Genomic DNA, 18,167 nt, shown 5'->3' with positions numbered 1-18,167 from the left:
CGCGCTCCTTCTACATCTCTTGATTTTCAAACTCTTGAGGAAGTTTGGTTGTGCACTACTGCTAACTACTCTAATTTAATAGCTTTTGGGTGTACAACACACATGCATGTGAATAATGAAAAATTGAAGTTTGGGCAAAAAAAAGTACTTTTCTTGGGTATGCTTTTGGGGTAAAAGTGCATATATTATGTTTTCTTCATCTGAAATTCCCAAAATTTATGATCAGTAGAGATGTTATTTCCGATATATTCTCTATACTGTCTTCCAAGGAGTCTTCCAGTTCTTGTGGTACAGATGATAGTATGTAGAAATAGGTGAAAATTGAAATTGGCAGTTTTGTTCTTTCTTAGTCTAGTTCTTCTATTCAACAAATGCTAGTAGATGCACTTGAATCTACTAATGAAAATAATCCAGAAGAGGAGCAATATTCAATAGCCAAAAATAGTTCAAGGAGGGATCTTCGACTACCACAAAGATATGTAAATTTGATTGCATATGCTTTGTCTATTACAAAACAGAATGATGGAGTTTACAAGTCTTTTACCTATTTAGATGTTAGTTTATTGTGATGATTCTACTTAGTGATATATTGCAATAAATGAAGAAATTGAGTCTCTACCAAAATGGAACTTGGGTTCTTGTAAAATTATCTTTAGATAAGAAGTTGAATGCAAATGAGTATTCAAGAAGAATGAAGGTGTTTCAGTAGTTGAAAATGCAATGTACAAAGTACAATTGATTGCAAAGGATTACAGTTGGGTACAAATTGTTGATTTCAATTATGTATTTTCGTTTGTTGTTAAGCATAGCTATATTCGTATTTTACTTACTTTAGTTGTCATATATGATTTGGAGTTGGAACAGCTTGATGTTAAGACAACTTTCCTACATAGTGAATTTTTTTTTTTTTAAATAGAGATCCATCCCTTAATTTATTTATATCCGAAAAGAGTACAACGAATTAGAGGGGGGCCAAACCTGACCTCTGTTAAAGTAAAAGGGACAGCTAAGGATCAACAATAATACGCACAAATGAAAAAATCTGCGAATCTAAATACATAACAGATGAATCGAACGAAATCATCCACATGATGGTGCCCCACATTTGTGGGATTGTGAGTGAGTATGGGAATTTGATTTAACATCTTGACGTGTTTGCATTGTTTTACCTTTTTTTGAAAGCTGCTTCCTCGCTTTCTTTGAAATCACTTGGGTAAATTGCTCGTGAACTAGTTTCTGGTCTTGGTCTTTGTCTTTATCGCGTTGTGAATCATCTTCTTCTTCTTCAATTTTGTCACCATTGCATGTTGTATTTGAATGAAGAAAAGGCTTTTGATATACGAGTGACAGGTTGTCAGCCTGTGCAATAATAAAAACCTGCTCAACTAAAGTTAATTTCTATAGATAGTGGTAAGCAGGGTCGAATCCACAGGGACTGGGTGTAACTGTTTCTTCTCAAATTCACAGTAACAAAGGGGGTGTTTTTGTGCAGAAGGTGACAATTAAAGAAATTCAAATAAAATCTAAGAAACTACTAAAAATTAAATAACAAATTACTAAAGTCAAATGGGTGATAATTAAGGATCTAACCAAGAAATAACTTCAGCAATGGTTCACCTAATTGATCATCGATGCACAAGCAATTTCAATTATTTATTAATAAATAGGTTATAACTGCCAAACAAGCGATGACAGTCAACCCCTTTTTACTGTGTCGGTGATTAAGGTACGCCCATTAATCACTGCTCTAATTGAGAAATAATCCTAGGTAAGTCCGTAAGATTTAATTCCCCAATTGCCTTACGTATTAGAGGAGCCCTATTCTAACCAAATAACGCACTACCAGGGTTATTTTAGATTAGCCCGCGTATCCCCCTGACACGAATCCAATCGTGCCAGTTGTCACTAATTCAAGGCAATTAAACAATTACGGATTTAAATGCCCTAATTGACAATAGATTACCAAATTAACTAATTATCCGGATCCAAGACAATCAATTAATTAAATAAGCATAAGCTTAGCAATCAAGAAATATGCGAATACCAATAAATAAAAGGAAAAGATTAAATTAAATCGATCTCACAATTCTTAGGCGAACCAAGGCCTCCGTTGCTCCTTGGCTAGAGTAAGGAAATTAGTTCATATTCGTTGCAAAAAACCCATGTAAAGCTGAAGCAATAGTCGCGGCCATCATGCGGCAGGAGGAATCCACCACAGACCACAAGGAAAAGTCAAAAGAAAAAAAACTACAAGGAATCATTCAATTGCTCTTATTTGCCTCTGACATACGAGAGCTAAGCTACTAAGAACCAAAAGAAAAGTCAAAGCTATAAACTAAAGGTAAAGGAGAGAAAACCCTCTGCTCCCATTTTCTATTTATTCCTATCTAATTGCAATCCTCTCTAATGCTTAACTATTGTGCGGCGGCCCCCCATCAGCAAAAAGGAAGCCCTGCCTTCATCCTTGCCTTTGCAGTAATTACCAAAATGGGGATAAGTTTTCCTTTTCCAAAAATGCCCCTGGGATAAGTTCTATTATTTGGATTCCTCTTCTGTCAAATCGGCACTTGTAATCATATTTTCGTTCTACTCCCTGAAATAAATGCAAAATATTAAAAGTGAGTAGAATCCAACAATTAATCCACATCGAGTCAGGTAATAGGGAAAATTAATAATAAAATAAACAATAAAATTGCAACCTATCAACGAGGGGGATCCTACCATGTAATTTCTTCCATTTAAGCTCTTCGAACACATCTTTAAATTGTGGCACATTTTTAAACCATGGATTTTGAGGCATAGAGGATTTCGTGTCTGTTCTTGTACTTGTACTTGTACCCACAAGGGGTGTGTCTCCAACTGACACCATATCACGTGGGTCATGAAGTTGGTCTACCTTCGCGAGCGCACCGTTAGCCACATCAGACGTAATTCCATTACCTTGCTATGAGGAGTCGCCAACCTCCATCGCCTTCTCTTCCGATGCAGCCTCTGTGAATGCGCCATTAGCTGGTTGAATGGAATGGTCATTCTCAGACTCCGGATCAGTGAATTCCCCATCCTCAAGTGGATTCGAAGTCGAAGTCTGTAGCCCAACATCTGTTCCATGCTCCGGCACCACAACCCGATCTGTGACAATAACAGACTTTGCAGCTTTTCCTATCCGAGATACAACCCCACTCAAATTTCAATCCACACCAGACTCTTGAGGCTCCCGTATAACCAACGGCTTATTCATTTGCAGGTTTGGTAAAACCAAAGATTGAACATCAGACATCTTTTCCTTACCCTTATGATTTTGCCCAATATTCGATTGAAAATCATTAGGATTAATACTATCCAAAACAAACTGCGAATTATTCCCTAAAGTGGCAGCCTCCGGAATTGTCTGAGCATGAGCAGCAGACATTCCTTGTTCCTTGTTGACATCTGCGGCCGGTTTGCTCTGGACTGTTGTCACCTCCAACTCCTTCTCCTTCTCATTCACTACTTTTGGAACATAGATTTGGCGATGTTTCTGTGTTTTAGAAGGGACTTTGTGAATTGGCGGATCAGATCGCAATAAAGGATTTTTATGAAAGCATTGCTCCTCTGCAGGGCCAAACCTACTGCAAAACCCATAGTAAGATGGCCACATTTCCATCTCAACAGGTTGCCAGAACCCGAAGTTCTCATCACCTATCCAAATACGCCGCACAGGATTAGATGCAAAGTTAAGCTCCACCAAAACTCTGGCTACAGAAGGACGACGCATGTCACTAGTTGATGCATCAATCTTAAGAGGCCTTCCCAAAGTAGACGCAAGCTTGAATAATTGGGTCTGCTGAAAAAATGGAATTGGCAACTCTGGGAACCAAACCCAAATTGGAGCTATCGATAATTCCTGGTCTGCCTTGAACTCTAGCGACCACTTGGAAATTGACATTGGCGAGCTGCTAACATACCAGATTCTACGTGCAAAAAGACAGGTGTAGTCTTCCTCCAATACCGGACGGATCAAAACATGTTTCTGGTCAAGGAGCCCAACCTTACAATCACCTCGTAAACCCAGCGAAAGAAAGAATTTCCTAATAACTTCCATGGGTGGTCTGTTGAACAAGAAGCGCCCCACCAAAGAGTTCTGAAATGGAACAGAAAGCTGCTCTATTTCCCTGCGAGAGATGCGCAAGGCTGGCTCTCCTCTAAAGGTTGAGACCTCTCCCAAGGCTAAGGCATCAGTTTGTTTCGTACCATCTGCCAGTACTGATGCAAAGGACCTCAAAACTGAAGTCCCACTGTCCGGAAGCTTGTCAGACGGCCCACAGGCCGCCATCTCCAGCAAGTAGGGACGTAGAGCTGATGTCTATTTTGGCATAAAATTCGTTGAGGCAAATTGACAAACAATTGAGGTGCAAGGCTACACTAATGAATTCAAACACCAACGACTAAAGTTTGGCGAAGCCCAATTTTCAGCAGCAACAAATGCAAAGAAAATTAAAATTCCAGTAGTAGCAAACGTGAGGAAATTGAGTTTCTAATCTTGGAAAGATTGATGTTCAGTTATTCAGCAAGAATGAAAACAACTTTTCGAGTTTGGTGATGCACTTCCACCACCAAATTGACCACGAGCCCTACTAGATGCCATCTCAATTGTCACCATATCATATTCCCACTTTTCTTCTATGATAAAAAAAAATTGGTCTTTCCTGAGCACGAGAGAGGACAATTTGGGAGTCGTCCTACATAGTGAACTTGAAAAGCAAAATTATCATATTCATGTTTTTAACCCTTTGGGATCTATTGAATCTTTTGCGCGTTTTGCCAGTTGGAATCCGTTGAGTCTTTTGTATTTTGATTTTTTGATGGTACGTTGGGATCTTTTGGGATTTTTGTGACTCATTGGGTTCTGTTGGAACTTTTGCGGGGAAGTGTAGCATATTTGCCACTTGTCTGTCATTTGTTGATGTTGGATACATGCCAAGGTGGAGATTTGTTGAGTTTATCTTTGTATCCCTTATCAAAAAATTTACAAAGAAATCTCTCTCTTGGTGGTTCTAAATACAATGGACTTAATGAGTTAAAATATATTAAGTGTACCAATCCAAGTTTCAAGGCTCCATTCAAGAGAAGTTTTTTGGGGTCTCATGCCCCAAGTCGAGGGAGATTTTGTTTATGCGTCAAACTAAAAGAGCAAGTTAGTGAACCTTTGGACCATTAAACTTTTTTGTGCTATTTAGTCTCTTTTGTGTTTTTAGTTTTAGGTGCCTTTAGATTTTAGAATGATTTTCTATGATTTTGTACTTTCTCTCTTTTGTACTCTCTAGTTTGTAGTAATATTATGTTTCTCTTTCACCCGTGGATGTAGGCCAATTCTATTGAACCACGTAAATTTTGATATCTCTCTGTTTGATTTATTTGTTGTGCAGTTGCCTTTGTTGGGTTGTCAAGAGTCTTTTTGTTCTTCTTGTTCAATTTTCTAGGACAAGACCTAACATACATTAATTTTGCAAGAATTCGTTCAGCATATGATCTTAATTTCCTTTGATCGAAACTACTGATATCTGTCAATAACTTCAATAAATAAATGGTGCGTGAAATTTTGACTTCCATAGCTTTCTTTCTTCTTTAAAATTCATGTTCCATTCTTGATTAGTAAATTTACCAGTAAATGGCAGACATCTGTTAGTGCGTGGTAAAGCAAAACCAGTTTGACTATCCAGTAGTAGTGATGTGGTGTCTTATTACCTCTTAAATTCATTTAATTCTTGTATTGGATGCACATGTTACACATCTTGCTATCTTGTATAAATTCCATCCATACAAGCCCATCAATTACTTCGTGCTAGTGTTTTGTTGCTTTTTGGTAGAGACAATTAGCTAAACTTTTTCGAAGTTTATGCTCTCGAATTGAACATCTGAATGGAACGACATGCATGTCTTCCACAAAAAGACAATGATTTGGAGCATAAAAAGAGTAAACATTATGTTCTTACTTTTTGAATATGACAAATATATTTAGATGCACAAAAATGAGAATAACCATTTCAATGGGAAGGATCAAGAAAAACAATGGGTTCACCTGGATGGTGTATTTTGTGGTGTCTATATAAAATTTTACCATATAACTTAATGTAGAACTCGTAAAAAAACTTTTGTATATTTGAGAGTTTGAAAAATTAAAAACTTTCTTTTTTTTCTTTTCCTTTTCTTTCTTTTTTTTTTCCTTTTGTTTCTCTTTCTTCTTCCTTCCCCACACCGCCATCGCTCTCCTTCTCCTACCCTCCCTAGTGCAACCGCCACCCTCACCTTCCCTCTCCCTTTCCCCTGCCACTCTCTCTCCCTCCTCTCCCCGACCCCATCCCCCTCCCCCCTTCCCGAGACTAGGAGAGGACAAGTGAGGGGGAGGAGGTGAGGGAGAGAGAATGAGAGAATTAAAAAAAAAGGAGAGGCTGAGGTGGTCGATGGTGGTGATAGCAGGTTGAGGTGGGGGGAAGAAAGGAAAGAAGGAAAAGACTTTTTTGTATGCTTTGGGGTATTTTGGGTGTATATTTTAAAAACTTTGGAGTATTTTTAAGGATTATTATCACTTTACTCCTTTAAACTATATCACTACTATCAATTTATCTTCTAACATTATCTTTTAATCATTCCACCCCCATAAGTAGTTCAACTCAACATGTTAACAAATTTTGGATAAAAATACCCTTTTATTTATTAGCATTACTACATTATCATTATCATTTTACCCCTTTAAATTACAGTGATACAATCACTTTACTTCCTAACAATATTTTCTAGGCATTTTACTCCATTATTAGCCACAATAGTATGTTCAAAAAAATATTAATGTATCTATTCTTTCTATATATAATTAAAAAAAATTGGAATGATTATTTGTCCTTTTTTTCTCACTCTAAGAGTTCCAAAAACATAAAAAATGATTTTTTCATACTTATTAATATTAAGAAAAGAAAAAGAGATAGGAGAAAAGGAGACAGAAAAAATTAGATTTTGCAAAGAAAAAAATAAGAAAGAATCTAATATTATCGTATTACTTTAACATCACCGAGATTAGGATTAGAATTGGATAGTAAACAAAAAAGTAAAGTAACTTTAAAAAAAATAAAAATATTGAATTCTTTCTTATTTGTATTTTTTTAAAATAAGAATTGAGCTCTTTCTCTCTCTCTCTCTCTCTCTTTTCCCAACCTTTCTATTTTTTTAGTATTAATAAGATTACCAAGAAGAAAGAGATTAATACTTTGACTTTTTCTCTTGATACTAAAAAAGAGAACAACCACTCTAAATTTTTTATTATTTTTATTATTTAAAGAGGAGGATACTTTTTTCTAAAGTTTTTTAACTCACTAAATTGGTTTAATTGTGGGATAAATTGTCTAAAAAATAATTCTAGGGGGTAAATTGATAATAAAGCTATAGTTTATGAAGGGAAAATGATAATAATTTTAAGGGATAAACATGTCTTTTTAATTGAATTAACAAACTCCATTAAAGTGATAATAACCCTATTTTTAAAAGTGTAACTTAAAGTTGGGGAAAAAATTTGTCCAAAATAAACTAGCAAAAAGCATGGATGCCAAGCAAACCTTACATTTTCTTCTACATTCATGATAAAATTGTGCAAAACTTTAGCCTTCCAAAATTAGGAGATTGGCTATGACGTACTAAAACTATTGGATGTGTTGTCTTCTCAACCTTGCCTCTAGTAGGCAAGAGTCATAGTAATTTTAGACCAACAGAGACAAATACAGCAGAAATATGACAATAGTTAGTTGACCTACAAAGTGGCCAGCATTAAGAATCCAGTAGAAATGTAAATTTCTGTATGATTTGGTGAAACCCTTTATACTCTTTGTCATCTTCAAAATACGCAGGAGTTCTATCCATGTTCAAGAAAAATGTGATCCCATCCCACCAATGAAATAGGAAAAAAGTTACTGATTTTGATAAGAGAGTGTTTTTCTTAGAAAGAGGGATTTGGGTTCTCATTTACTTGTGGGATTAATTAATTCCTACTTGAGCTTTTCAACCCATGTGGGCATTGGATACGTTGGTTGGACAGATGAGATGAAGCTATCAGCAACAATAAATAACATTCTAATCAAACTAAAGAAAGTCAAATTGATAGCATGGAAAATAAAGCATCATTCCTGCTCTATATTTCTTAAACCATTGCAGAATTGTGCTTGTCCATTTTAGATATTAACATTTACTCCATTTGCTCAAAGTTCATCGACCTGCAAAAAGTAGTTGAACAAATGCTTGAGAATTTACTGCATGTAATTGGATAAGCTGGTCTTATCTCAATTGAGATGTGATTGAAGAATGCTGATCAAATGAGGAAAAAAAATCATTTTTGGTATAATTCAAAATTACAAACTGATATAGTTCCTGAAAACTTCCCGACTTTTCGTTCTCAACTAAAACACAAAAGCTGATATATTTGCCTCCCTAATCCATGTCCTAATGAAATCACCTTGGATGGCTCTAGCAACAAGTTGAAAATTCCCATCTGTTCTAGCCATTATTACTTCTCCAACTCTGAGAAGTAAAAAATTTTCTAAGGAGAAAAACTCACGTGACATTCAGTGATATAGTCCTTAACTTCTTTCTAATATAACCATTCATCTAGGTAACATTATCATAATTACCATCACCTTCGGAAGGGCACCTCAATCTTTGAGGGTATACTGAGTACCTTCTTACTGCAATTTTGTGTTTTAGTTTGGATTCAGCTGATAATGATAAAGGCTCATCCTCATGTAAAATTGAGAGGAAATTGTAGAAATACTCTATTTATACACAAATGAAATCGGCAAGCATAAATTTACCAATTTATTGTGATTACCTTTAAGTTTAGATAGGCTAGGAAAAAAGTCAAAAGAATTCATACCATATTATTACTATAATGGCTAATGACTGCTATCAATTCCTTCCATGTTTCTGTGGCCTCTGCAAACTTACCTGCTGCAATTTGCTTCTTAATTTGAAGAACTACCCTACATTAACTATAGACTTATTAGAGAACCAAAATCTTTGAGCTTGATTAGATTAGAGAATTATGCTAATATGTACTACTAGTTTAAAGCATAAACATTGAAGACCTGTTTGATTTCTTCAAATCATTGCTGTCAAGCAACGAGACATCTTTTATAAGAGGACCCATGAAGACTGCATTTCAATATAAGACTCAATTCAGCTGCCCTAATCATGACACTAGTGAACAAGTAAAGAAAAAAAATACTGACTACAAACTGAAGAATCTTCTAGTGAGATCCAACTATCCCTTAATGCAACTTATATTTATAAAGGTAATAGCTCAATACTTTGGGATTTAAGAAAAAAGGTACTCCATATTCAATTTTAGGGCTCTAAATTCAATTTTTAAGTCCAAGATTTAGCTTCAATTTTCTAGCTTTAATAGCCTTTAAAGCAGATAAAGCCTTAATAGCAAATTTGCCTCCATAAAACTCTTCTATAATGTACAGAGGACTCTTCTAAAGGATCTCATTCCCTTTGAAAAATTCGATCAAGAATGTAGTTTCGTCAGTTGTTGCCTCAAAATCACTTTTCACAAACAATGTGGTGTCTTCCGTGTCTTCCACAAAACTATGACCATCCCAACTAGATAATTCTATGCACAATTACTAGAAAACAAAATCAGGTAAGAAAATACAAAAAAACCCTCCAGGAAAATCTCATATTGATTTTTGAAAAAGCTGCATATTAATGAGATAATTCACTAACATTAATGTACCAACCATTACCTACACAAACAGGAGATCAACTTTCTGCAACCATGTTGAATTTCCTCGCTTTAGGAAAACATCTAGAGGCCCAATCTCCTCAAAGTTACCAATTCCCACACCTGAAGCTCCCTTCACTACAAAAACAGATTGTTTTATCATAAAAATAATCAAGATTGAAATTTGAGGGAACCCTATGGGAATTCTGATACTCACAGGTCTACTTTGCAGCTAAGGCTGCATACAAGTAGAGCCACTCATGACTGATCACGAGTGATGGGTATTTTACATACGTGCAAGCTAAAAAATACCGAATTACACCCGTTCACTGCAAGTATACAGATCAACTAGTAGTTTAGGGTATATATCGGGTCGATCCCACAGGGAAGAGTGAACAATTACCGGTATTACTAAAGCTTCTCTATTATTTAGACTATCAATGAATTATAACAAATTTATCCTACTGAAATTATACAAAATAACAAATGAAAGCTCCTTAGGTTGTGGTATCCCTAACTACTCATGCAAGTGTTATATTTGGATCATTGAGTACTACATCTAGGCTAATTATGGTGTAATTTCCTTATGCATTTAAATCCTACTTTCGTAGTGAATCAATTATACTTATAACTAATCCATACCTATTCTCATGGTTATGAAATTAGCTACAAGTTCATTTCTTCAATGAAATTACATGAAATGAATCACTAAAAATCACATAGATGCACCTCTACTTTCGTGAGTGTACTCCCTATGTTTAGCACTTCTTGAACTAGTGTCAAATCTCAATTTTCATTGCAGAAACAACACCTTAGATAGTCACAATTAATGGTACCAGATTAATCATGATTTAAAGAGTCAAAGTGCTAAATAACTTGCTCAAATCATAGCAATCAAATAACCAAATAATAAATACTAACAATTATAGAAAGTTCAACCAAACCCAAGGTATAAACTTTAGAAACACATATTAAACACAAAATCCAGAACTTGTATATTAACTAAACTTGGAATCAAATACAAAAGATAAAGAGTTTGGAAGGAATACAACCCTTGTCACATGAGCTTTCTTCCTTGCCTTCTTCATCCTCCATCTTCATCCTAATCTAGATAATAAACAAGAATGGAAAAGCTACACTACTCTATACTAAGCTAAACTAACACTAGGGAGATGAAAGAGCTACATTTCTGCAACTTCCCGCTTCTCCCGTATGTCTCTCTTTATTTTTCTGCTATGAACTCCAATCTCCTATTTTTGCAATGCATTTGGCTATTTAATGATGAAAGGTGGTCAAGAAATGAGGATTACATCTCCCTTTTACAGCTGGGAATGTTTCTCACATGTCTAGCATCCAATGTGAGTTGGTGGAGGTGAAATTGAGTTTTACGCGTACAGAGTAGCCTTTTCTGACCAGTGATCCGAGCTGCTACAGTACCTCGGATCCGTATGGATCCGAGCTCGGTTCCACTAACCCAGAAACAACCGAGGGTTCGGATGAATAGTGGATCCGAGTGTGGATCACTTGCTCTGTTTTTGGCCCAACTTCAACCAATCTTTTCTTGATGTTAGAGGCTGAACCAGCTCATGTCTAAAACACGAAAGTTGTAGCCTTTTGAGTTATCTTTCTAATGCATCAAGAATCACCTCATTTGGATCTGTGTAGGCTGAGATATGACTGAAATACCCTTGCCTGCTCATTGCCCTGTTCCAGCTTCGACTAGTAGAAATTTGCTATTGTAATTCGGCATTTTGACCTGGAAACCTTCAAACTGGATTTAGATGTCTTCACCAAAGTTGTAGATCTATCTCTTATCTTCAAATGGGTTCAAGAATCATCCCAATCCGATCATTGTAACTCAAGTTATAGCCGAAATACGAAAATGTGTCAAAACTGTCAAAATACACAAAATCCAGGTAAAAAGTGATAAAAACCTCATTTAATCACTTAAAAACATTTATTCACCAATTATAGCCAAAATGATTCATATTCTTCCAATAATATAACCAAAGTGACTAAAAATAATATAAAATATCATACAATTATTACGTAAATTAGTCACTTATCAACGAGTAACTCGAATCAATATTCAACTCGAGGTCGGGCAACACTGAACTTGAGTCGAGTTTGAACTGACTAAGTCAAGCTTGAATACAAAGATAATCAACTTGTTAACTCGTGAGTTGACTCAATTATATATATATATTATTTACATAATAAAATTACATGTATATATCCATAATATTTTGTTATTTATTAAGAAAAATTATTATTTTATTCATTCTTTTAAAAAAAAGATAATTTTTTTTTATTTTTTAAACTCGAGATCGAGCTCGACTTGGTTCAAATTTGAGGTCAAGTTTGACTTCGACCTTTACATTGAGAGCTCGTCGAACTCGAATTCAACCTCGAACTTGCTAAAATTAAATCAACATTTGACTCGATTTAGCTCATTTGTAGCCCTATCTACAGCCAAAGAATAATTGGCCAAGGCTTTTCGAGATCTTGAATCATGTTTGGACTTCTATAGTACCACCAGAGCATGTGAGCCTTTGAAACATACACAAGAACTCAATATCAACATTGACAAGTAATACATGTAATGGGCACGTAAAACATCAGAAACATACTTGGCCTGATTTGAACATATCCTCACGCTTCTGATCCATCTTGACTTCCAGCAGCTATTGCTATTCCCACATGAAATAGTAGAATCAGAAGAAGAGAAACAACAACGTCTGACTTTTCCATTTCAGACACTGAAGACTTTAGGGGTAGGATAAGTTTTTGACTTCCTAAAATAAGGGTGATCTGAGTTGGTTAGTGATAATAACTATCCTAATCTTAAGAAAATCATCATATGAACTAATGTCTATTCAACTAATCAAAAAGAGGTAATCTTTGTCTCTTTATCTTGTTAGTCTTAATCTCTTATCACTCTCTTGTACGAAAACCTATATATAGGGATACCTAACACCTAATTAGGAGGATATTCTTCTCCTCAAGTCAAAAAATGACTTGAGAATCAGAGTGACCTTAGAGACTTGACCCCGAGGATCTTCATGAATTGGTACTTTCCTTGTATGTTTCTTAGAGAGTTCTACCTTTATGCGATTGAGCTCCCTTCTTACCTGTCTAGTCCAACTCAGTGGAAGGAAATACTGCTTCAACAATTTGCGCTCTCTATGGGAAGTGGAGTAATATAACTTCCTTATGACAAAGACAGCCTCCAAGTAATCTATAGGCAATACCAATTAAAGTTACCCCAAAGAACCTCATGACATCCCTGGGCAAACTTAGGGTAACAATGACTATTAGATTTTAGAGGAGAAGAAAGAGAAAATTATGAATTTTGTACCAAATAATTTCCCTTTATTTGATGATATTGTCAGCCTGGTGAAAGGAAAAATAAGGCAGAAGAGGTGTAAAATTCAAAAGCTCTGATAAAGATGATAGAAAGGCAAGCTTTGTCGTCCTAAAATAGCTCTGATGATGATCATCCCCCTAAGAGGAAATGGGTTTATTCTCCTTTTAGGAAGCATATTTTTATCTCAAAAACTAGTAAGCACTACTCTCACTGCTCTCATCCTCGGTTAATAAAAGTTATTTGGAATACCATATGCCTAAGGATCCAATTCAGGATGAACTCGATCTAATCCTGCAGCCAAATCAATATGCAGATCTTTACATAGTTTTCTCCCTTTGTCAAGGAAATTGAAGAATATCCTCCACCAAAAAGATTTAAAATTCATGGATATGTATGATGCATCTACAAATCTAGAGGATCACCTGTTTGTGTTTCTTACTCATATATGACTGCAAAGCACTATAGATGAGAATCATTGCAAGACCTTTCCTATGTTCTTGAAGGAAAGGGCTCAGCTTTGGTTCCACTATTACCACTAAGATTAGTCAAGTCTTTCCTTGAACTAGCTAGGCAATTTGTAGCACAATTCGTCTCTTCCAAAGTTTACTACAAGAATGCAGCACATTAATGGTGATAAAACAAAGGCATGATAAATCTATTAGGAATTATATGACTAATTTTAATAATGAGTCTCCAAACCTGAGATAAAGATGATAAGGTGATGATGGTAGCATTTATAAATGGCTTGAGAAGTAATGAGTTATATTATAAATTTGCCAAGAAACCACCTATGACATTGGAAGAACTATTGAATAGAGCTCACGTAGATGGAACTGCCGAGAAGGCTACTCGTCTTAAACAAGAATCTGAGAAAGACTTTGAAGACAGATGAAGAAAGAATGGAACCATTGACCTTAAAGTTGGGCAGATCAAGAGGAACATTTTTGACCAACTTTCTAAAAGGAAGAGTCCATCTCAGGAAAAGAATTTCACGCCCTTATCAATACCAAGATCTCAAATCTTGGCAGTAATGGAAGCAAAAGATATTGAAAGAAGGTCTCCTAGGATGTCTGGTTCCAAAAATAAAGGAATAAAATCCTTTATTGTACTTTTCATAGGGATATCAGTCACGACATTGAGAAATGCAAGGATTAAAAAAAAGAAATAGAGGAGTTGATCAAATGAGAAACTTGAAAGAGTACGTTCAAAATAACCAAGCTTCCTAGGGAGAAAGAAAAGATTATAGTCCGAACAATCAAAATGATAAAGGAGAAAACGACAAACGAGATCACCTCGAGATCGTTCACTTGACCTTGATTCACAAAATCTAGTTCGAGTCATCAATGCAATAGCTAGAGGACCTACTAGTGAGAATAGTCATTCAACCCAAAAAAATAACCAAACTCTACTAGAAGAGGATAATTCTACCCAATGAATTGAACATATATGAGAAATCATAAATGGACCTGAGGATTTTGTCTCATTGGCATCAAGCCATCAAGAGCCAATTATCTAGATGTGATCACTAATAATTTCAGATAAGTGTTTATAGATCCAGGAAGCATAGTAGATGTATCATATTACAAAACTTTCAAGAACCTTAAGTTAAAAGATAGGCAATTTACTCTAGTAAGGAGGCCATAGGTAGGATATTTTAGCCCTCCTATAAAACCTGAAAGATGATTACTCTAATGGTAACTAATGGAAAAGTCCCTAGATATCGAATTGTTCCAGTCAATTTCGTGGTTGCTAAAGGACCTTCATCATACAATATGTTCCTTGGCTAATCTACTCATAACTCTTTAAAAGCCAATACCTCAACTTTACATTTGAGCATGAAGTTTCTGACTTCCAGTGGGACAGCAGAGGTTCATGGAGATCTTGAGGTGGTTAGGACATGTTATATAGCCATCCTCAAAGGGAAAGAAAAATTGGTGGCTCAAGCAACCAATTTGGATCCCTTTATACCCAAGGAAAAAGCAAATCAACTCAGAACTGAGGACATTGTAAAAGAATTTTCATTAGAACACTACAACAAAAATGACCTTTAACGGCATTTAAAAGTGTCAGTATAAATAATCTAACCTGACACTTTACCTTTCCTCACATCTCGGACGAGTGTCGTCCCTTCCAATGTGGGGATAGGCTCGTAGCATTCAAAGTGTCAGGAAAACTATGCTGTTATAGCATCCCATCTGCCAACAAAATTCCATTTTCTTGATAATCGAAAGTGTCAGGATAGTTATAGTCAGTAACAAGTAGGAGTTTTTTTAACTGAGCTATGCTGACACTTTTAACTGCCAGGAGTTTTTTTTTCTTTTTTTTTTTTATATAGAAGCAACCTGCAGGTAGTGCTCCCTGCTATACATTCCGTCAATCAGAAACCCAAAGGACTTGTAAAATTATCCCAAAGAACAGAATGCATATAGTAATCTTAAAGCAAAAGTCAATACTCAAATATAATTTATTGAACTAAAAGTCAGTAACAAGTACTAACATAACAAATCCCTAACAAATACAAACTTGAAAGATTCTCATGTGCACAAACTTAAAAGATTCTCTTGTGCACAAACTAAAATATTCTCATCCCTAGCAAGTAGAAAGAACTTGCAGTAGCTTCCAAACTTTCCAATGAAATGAGAGCCTTCAGTCATAACCTGATATCTTTTGTGAGCCATCATTATTCTGCAAAGAAAGACCAGAAATAAAAAAATAAATTAAAGATATCAGCACCTAGCAATTACGTTCTAATGTAAAGTAACGATACCAAACAGGATTCATTTCATTCGAAATAAAGTTGATTGCTGAATAGCCAAATTTTGGTACCAAGCAGGTTTGCAAAACTTAACTGGCAAAAGCAAAGGTGATAACGCAAGTTATATTTTCTTGTATATCAAAAGGTTTTGGAATAACACACTGATCCAGTTGCCATCATTGCACTGAAATTTCTAGTTGCTATCACCAAACATACTACTAAAGCAGCAAACATACTAAATAAAGAAGAAGAATGACCAAAAAGATAGATGTCATGATTGAAATTACCCCCCTTTAGAAGACTAGAATTTATGAATCTAGATGTAATTTTATCCTTTGGCTTAGCAATGAATTCGAACGTTTGACATAACAATCTGGGGAGAAAATGTGAAAAAGCAATACCTCTTCTTTGAAGTTTAGATCATAAGTCTTGTCTTTACCATAAAACTCAGAAGCAGCCACATCCATCCCAATCACAACCTGCAGCAATTTCAAACTCTTCAAACTGATTTCAATACAGACTTGTTGAAATAAACCATACCACAGACAAGCACCCATCAAATAAGTTCAATTAGGATGTTCAAGAAAGCAATGGCTGGACCAATGCCAGAAGTACCATTAATTTTTTAGGCAAATATCTCACTTCCGTTCTCACTCACCACTTCCCTTTATTCCCCAATGTATTTAGCCAAAGAGGGGAAAATACCAAAAAACAAAAAAAAATCTTCAATTGAGTGTACAGATGAGTTTAATTGACAAGCTTATGTAGCTTAAAAAATTGGATAATATGAAAACTAGCAATAAATGAAGTCCACTAACCTCTAACCGAAAGGCACGTTCCTCATTGTTTCCCTTCTCTGTGCAACATCTTAATTGCAGCCACAGTGCCATCACTCAAAATCCCTCTATACACTACCCCATACCCTCCATTTCCTATCACATTTGCTGCACTAAATTTGTTTGTAGCAATCTCAAGCTCTGTGTAAGTAAAAACTTGTACACCCCTAAGCTTGGATGTAGCCTGCTTCCATACAAACATCCGCCTTTGACATCTGCTCCATTTTCACCAGCAAAACATATACCCATAGCATTCAAGAACAGTGTAACCAGTATAAACATCCATTCCAATACTTACTTTACCAGTGTAACCAGCTTTAGCAATAGCTGTTTTAAGCAATTCAAGACCTTCCTTGTTCTCCTGAAATGTCAAAGTCACAAAGTTGTAAAACATATGACAACCGAATTGAACAATGAACAGGAAGCATATTAGCAAAATGCCATGAACTAACCTGGATATTAGAGCAATGTCACCCTCATCACCAACATTTGTTGCATCTTGGCCATACTTCTTCTTAATTACAGACTGAAGAAAGAGATCAGCAATAAACAAGCATATGTCAAAGCAACAGAAACACATCAAATGCGCTCACAGATATGAAAGAGGATAAAGCATCTTAATTACAATAATTCTATTAGTTTATATATTATTGAGTAAATTAATATCAGTACCAAAGGAAAGAAGGTTGACATTTTATCGAACAGGTTATGGACAACAAATCCAGTATAAAGGGTAGTGGTCACTTATGTGGGAGAAGCCGGGGTACAGGGCAGGGGGCAAGAGGAGCTTTTTTGGCATAAGACGAGAGCTGATACCTTTGCTTTCCAGCAACGCCTCGACACTAGCAATCATTTCTGGTACCTTGCTCTGTGCAAAAGGTTATTCTTATGAGAAGCAAATCATGTATAGGGAATTACTCGAGCAATATTATATGCCAAATTCACTTCCCATTTTCATATATGGGACAACGAACTTTCTTATTCTTGACTCGTGATGTGATTAACATAGAAGAAGGCTTACCTTTAGGCTCTCTGCAAGGAATGAGTGGTTAGCCAGTTTGTGTACTTTTGCCCATTTTTTCCCCTCATTTGTTATAAGCGGCTCACCTATTAATTTGATAATTTCTTTGCAATGCCTTCCATATCCATTTTCTGGTAAGCGCCTTCTCTGTTGGTTAGTAATTCTTTGATTAGCTCTGCATCTATTATAATTAATTGGGCTTGTGAACCATGCCAACTAATATATAGTTCTTACCTGTCAGCCGAAACAGAAAATCATGAAAACAAGATTGAGAATGAAGCAACTTTTAGAAGAAAAATCAGTATCGAACTTGAACTAGCATACCACAGAATCTTATTGCAGCTTACAGGAGTTAATTATTTTCACATCAGTTGGTTTACAGAGCAGGAGCAGGAAATCAGAAAATTGTACAATTTAGGGCAAAAAGTAACCATGCAATTACA

At 35.7% G+C, this 18,167-nt stretch overlaps 1 long non-coding RNA gene and 1 pseudogene across 1 annotated transcript; both read right to left on the bottom strand.

The window, feature by feature from the left end:
- Positions 1-8,574: 8,574 nt before the first annotated feature.
- Positions 8,575-10,007, bottom strand: LOC113767146 (annotated as a pseudogene).
- A 5,584-nt stretch (positions 10,008-15,591) lies between these two features.
- Positions 15,592-17,958, bottom strand: LOC113782644. The gene is made up of 6 exons (XR_003469818.1): positions 17,725-17,958; positions 17,520-17,571; positions 17,156-17,229; positions 17,002-17,064; positions 16,269-16,346; positions 15,592-15,797 (listed from the first exon to the last, which is right to left on the bottom strand). It is a non-coding gene; the product is annotated as an uncharacterized LOC113782644 (long non-coding RNA).
- Between the last annotated feature and the right edge of the window lie 209 nt (positions 17,959-18,167).

The sequence above is a fragment of the Coffea eugenioides genome, chromosome 1 (genome assembly GCF_003713205.1).
Source record: "Coffea eugenioides isolate CCC68of chromosome 1, Ceug_1.0, whole genome shotgun sequence".
NCBI lineage: Eukaryota > Viridiplantae > Streptophyta > Magnoliopsida > Gentianales > Rubiaceae > Coffea > Coffea eugenioides.
This window is presented reverse-complemented; position numbering and strand designations above follow the sequence as displayed.